Source organism: Globicephala melas, chromosome 8 (assembly GCF_963455315.2).
Source record: "Globicephala melas chromosome 8, mGloMel1.2, whole genome shotgun sequence".
NCBI classification, from domain to species: Eukaryota; Metazoa; Chordata; class Mammalia; order Artiodactyla; family Delphinidae; genus Globicephala; species Globicephala melas.
Genome location: NC_083321.1, coordinates 68,899,418 through 68,904,848, shown reverse-complemented (window position 1 = coordinate 68,904,848; position 5,431 = coordinate 68,899,418). Strand labels below are relative to the sequence as shown.

The 5,431-nt window shown below is 52.0% G+C and overlaps 1 pseudogene; it reads right to left on the bottom strand.

The window, feature by feature from the left end:
• Positions 1-2,307: 2,307 nt before the first annotated feature.
• Positions 2,308-5,041, bottom strand: LOC115867538 (elongation factor 1-alpha, oocyte form-like; annotated as a pseudogene).
• Positions 5,042-5,431: the final 390 nt, after the last annotated feature.

Genomic DNA, 5,431 nt, shown 5'->3' with positions numbered 1-5,431 from the left:
TTTATGACTGTGTGTGTGTGTGTGTGTGTGTGTGTGTGTGTGTGTGTGTGTGTGTGTTGGGGGAGGATGTGGTGACAGAGAATGAGAAGGAGGCCGAGCTTGGATTTTCCTGAGGCTTATTATTTTCCCCGGTGGTTTAAATTCTGCCTCCCTGCCCCCACCTGGAGTGGCCGTCTAACCTTCCCTACCTGCCCTTCCTAGCTTCCTTCCCTCGCTCCACGATGAAGGTGAGGTAAGGGGAGGCTACAAATACCATGTCACATGGAAAACTCTTCAGTGGATGTTGAGGTGACAGGAGGTGACACAGGGAGAAAGCAGAGGGAGAAGGGAGGGTTGGGATGGGATTACGAGCATAGGTTTCAGACCCAAGCCTAGATCTGAATGCCAAGGTTAGCACACAATAGCCATGTAGTCACTTAGCTTCTCTTGTTGCAGCACTGACGTCTGTAAATGGGAATATAATAGATTACGTATCCAGAGCAGTTAGAACGCTGTATATTTAATAAAAGCTCAATAAATATAGATATCATTAGCATTTACTGCCTGGAGGGCAAAAGCTTTGAAGGAGTGGTTTTTATTTGAAGACCCATGAGCAATGTTTCAAAGGAGTATGACGTACACTAGCCACATGTGCCCTTCACTCTTCTACCACTTCTGTGCGCAAACGAGGGAATAGGCGGATGGGTCGCTTCCCTGTGAGAGGACTTCAGGGAGGTCTAGGGGAGAGGCAGATAAACAATCGTCAAGAATTCCTTTAAAAAAAATCATGCCTTTATCTCACCTTCAACTAGATGACCCTCTAGGTCCTCTAAAACCTAGTTAATCTACAAATAAATGCTGGGAAGGGTGCAGAGAAAAGGGAACCCTCCTACACTGTGGGTGGGAATGTTAATTGGTACAGACACTATGGAGAAGAGTATGGAGGTTCCCTAAAAAACTAAAAATAGGGCTTCCCTGGTGGCGCAGTGGTTGAGAATCTGCCTGCTAATGCAGGGGACACGGGTTCGAGCCCTGGTCTGGGAGGATCCCACATACCGCGGGGCAACTAGGCCCGTGAGCCACAACTACTGAGCCTGCGCGTCTGGAGCCTGTGCTCCGCAACAAGAGAGGCCGCGATAGTGAGAGACGTGCACACCGCGATGAAGAGTGGCCCCCACTTGCCACAACTAGAGAAAGCCCTCGCCCAGAAACGAAGACCCAACACAGCAAAAATTAATAAATTAATTAATAAACTCCTACCCCCAACATCTTCAAAAAAAAAAAAACTAAAAATAGAACTACCATATGATCCAGCAATCCCACTCCTGGGCATATAAGCTGGAGAAAACTCTAATTTGAAAATATATGCACCCCTATGTTCATAGCAGCACTACTTACAATAGCCAAGACATGGAAGTAACCTAGTGTCTATCAACAGATGAATGGATAAAGAAGATGTGGTATATTTATACCATGGAATATTACTCAGCCATAAATAGAATATCATGCCATTGGCAGCAACATGGATGGACTGAAGGTTATTACACTAAGTGAAGTAAGTCAGACAGAGAAAGACAAATACCATATGATGTCACTTATATGTGGAATCTCAAAAATGATACAAATGAACTTATTTAAAATACAGAAACAGACTCACAGACATAGAAAACAAATTTATGGTTACCAAAGGGGAAAGGGGGTGGGGGAGGGATAAATTAGGAGTTTGGGATTAACAGATACACACTACTATCTATAAAATAGATAAACAACAAGGGCCTACTGTATAGCACAGGGAACTCCAGTATCTTGTAACAAGCTACAATGGAAAAGAATCTGAAAAAGAATGTGTGTGTGTGTGTGTGTGTGTGTGTGTGTGTGTGTGTAACTGAATCACTTTGCTGTACACCTGAAACTAACACAGCGTTGTAAATCAACTATACTTTAATAAAAAAAGAAAAATATATCTATATGAAAGTGAGGGTGGGTGAGGGGATGTTAGCACTGAACTAGCCTATTGGTACTGGGATCCTACCCTATGCCATTGTGAATACACTTTATCACATCCCCAAACAATTCCTCTTCCTCACAGAGAGGACCAGCCAGAGGTGATTAGGTTCGAGGGAAATGGGAAGAGGATGGGAAAGAGCCCTGGGTGGGAGAAGGAGGTAAGACCCTGAATTGTGTTCACCACCCACAGCATAAAACTTTGAAGCCTATGGGCCTTAAATTAGTTGTTCTTCTACCCAGAGTTTCCTCATTAACCTGATGCTTTCCTCCCTGGAAGAAACCAAGACAGCTAGTTTAAGTTTTATGATTACTTTTATTCTGTCAATAGCAGTATCTCATATAGTGGAGGTTGCCGAGGACACGCTTCATTTCTTGCTGGCCTTCACTGCTGAACTTGGCCGCAGAGGCTGTCTTCTCCTCCACCGCCTTGATGACTCCAGTGGCCACTGTTTGCCTCATGTCCTGCAGAGCAAAACAGCCTGGAGGAGGAAGGAAGAATGGGGTTTCTGTAAAGTGACACTGAAGGAGAAAGGCTCCTTGGCCTCCGTCAGAGGTGCTTTCCTTCCCAGGACTCAGCAGCCACCAGTCCCTGGCTCACCTAGAGGTGGGTGCTCAGAGAATGTCTCCACACACATGGCCTGGCTGGGGACCATCTGCACTATGGCTGCGTCAGGACCTTGGGGTTGTCCTCCAGCTTCTTGCCTGAGCGCCGGTCAATCTTTTCCCTCAGTTCAGCAAGCTTGCAGGAGACGTGGGCCATGTGGCAGTCCAGCACCGGCATGGATCTGTCCCGGGTGATTCAAGACTATACCCTGGCGGGGAAGGAGGATGGAATTAGAAGAGATTGGATGGCACCTGTGATCTGGGGCCAACCCTCAACCAACCTGGGGCTTCCGCTGAACTGGGACTAATTTCTAAGAAGCATTTCCATCACCACCAAGCACCAAGGCCCTTGGCTTCCTGGGCACCTACCTGCACCACAAAGCTGCTGGCCTCTATGGGGGGTTCGTTCTTGCTGTCTCTGACCACGTTGCCATGTCAGATGTCCTTCACGGACACATTCTTCACGTTGAAGCCCACTTTGTCACTGGGCAGGGCCTCGGGCAGGGCCTCGTGGTGCATCTCCATAGACTTGACCTCAGTGGTGACGTTGCTGGGGGCAACGGTGACCACCATGCCAGGTTTCAGGAAGCCGGTCTCCACACGGCCCAAGGGCACAGTGTCAATGCCTGTCCAATGGGAAGAAGGGCAGTCAGAAAGATTCTAGATCCACCCAGTGAGAACTGGCTTCTGGGGGAGTCCCTTGGTCCTGGGGCTCAAGGACCAAGGCCACCTACAGGACTGGCTGTTTCTTCTGTGTCAGATAATTTGGAAACGCTGGGGGCTTTACACTTTATCACAGCTCAGAAGTCAGGATCTGAACCCTGGCAAGTCCTGGCAAGTCCAGACCTCATTTTCAATTCCTTCATTCCTCAAGAAGCCCTGTCGCCTCGCCTCCAATCTTGTACACGTCTTGCAGAGGCAGCCTCAGGGGCTTGTTGACAGGGCGAGTGGGCAGGAGGATGCAATCCAGAGCTTCTAGCAGTGTCACCTGGGTGGCGTTTCCCTCCTTTCGCTCAACCTTCCAGCCCTTGAACCAGGGCATCTGCGGGAGGATGCAGAACGTAGTGGAGGTGAGCCTGGGGCATTGCTCTCAGCACACCCACCCCAGGGCCAGGACCAGGACCAGGACCCACTCCGCCCGCCCGCAGACCCGGTCCGCACTCACGTTGCTGCTGGGCTCTAGTATGTTGTCGCTGTGCCAGCCCGAGATGGGCACGGAGGCCACGGACACAGGGTTGTAGCCAATCTTCTGATGTAGGCGCTCACTTCCTCCGTGATCTCCGGGAAGCGCGCTGCGCTGTAGGCGGGCTCGGTCGAGTCCATCTTGTTGATGGCCACGATCAGCTGCTTCACGCGCAAGGTGAAGGCCACAAGCGTGCGCTCGCGGGTCTGCCCGTTCTTGGAGATGCCCCCTCGAACTCGCCCACGCCGCCGGCCACGATAAGCACTGCATAGTCGGCCTGCAGGACACAGACACTACGGGGTCAAGGGCTTAGTTAGGGGAGGGGGCGCCGGCCGGGCTGGGAAGCCTGCTAGAGTTTCGGGCAGTCCCGGGTCCCTTGGGAAAGCTCGGGGACGGGATGCTCCCCAGAAGTTGATAAGTTCGTGGGTCCCTTGGTTCCTATTGTGCACAGAGGTCCCGCCTCCCAGTCAAACTCTCACCTAGTCCCATAAATGAGCTTGTAGTTCCTTCCTCCCAGACAGACCCCAAGTGATCTACTTGTCTAGGTGTCAGAAAACCTGGTCCCTGCCCCAGCCTGAAAGGGGGCCCGTATCTGAGCCTCACAGAGTCTGTCCTCCTCTGGTTCTTTCAGAATTGATGATTGGCATGGATGAGGAAAACCTTCTGAGGCTTATGATACCCTCCTTCCCAGAGTCCCAGAAATAAAGCCTGAGTTTCCTCCCTTCCTCTGCGCCTGCCCCGCCCCCATCCGAAAGGGAGGGCCCTGGGAACAAGGGCTGCTTTACCTGGGAGGTGCCCATGATCATGTTCATGGGGCATCGATGATGGTGATGTAGTACTTGCTGGTTTCAAACTTCCACAGGGAGATATGGATGGTAATGCCACGCTCTCTCTCTGCCTTTAGTTTGTCCAACACCCGGGCGTACTTGAAGGAGCCCTTACCCATCTGGGGAGGGGTGGGGAGTGAGTAGAGCACATCGATGGCCAGCAGACTGACCTACCCCAGGGAATTCTGTGTCGCCTTAGACCTCACAGCGCACCCTGCTCTCTGCGCTGGACCCACCGAGAAGCAGGACATCCATCCCCCCAACCCCAGCTCCTAGAGGCCAACATCGCACGTGGGTGCCTTACCTCGGCTGCCTCCTTCTCAGACTTCTCGATGGTCCTCTTGTGGATCCCCCCACACTCGTAGATGAGATGCCCGGCGGTAGCGGACTTGCCAGAGTCCAAGTGGCCGATGACAACGATACTGATACGGGTCTTATCTTTGCCTATGGTGGCGGGTTCCTTCCTTCAGTCACTGCTAGAGGGGAGCACGGGGCGGGTGAGGCCACAGCGTTCCAGGCCTGCCTCTCTCCTCCCCTCCCCTCCACTCTGCTCCTGCCCAGCACCCCGCTCCCCACTTCACAGCCTAGCCCGGAGCCTGGGACATGGTAGTGTCAACTGAAAAGTAAAATACTTGCCAGTCTCACGCCCTGGCAAGAGTCACGATCCCAGGGCCATAGCTGGTACTTCCAAGCAGTCCTGGCCCATCCATCCTTTCTCCTGTGCAAGACTCCGCAGAACATGCTGGGCATTCCCCACCCCTCCCATCCCTCCACCCCACCGCACTCCCCAGCCCCCGCCCAATTCTTTTACAAGAAACCCTGACACTGTGTA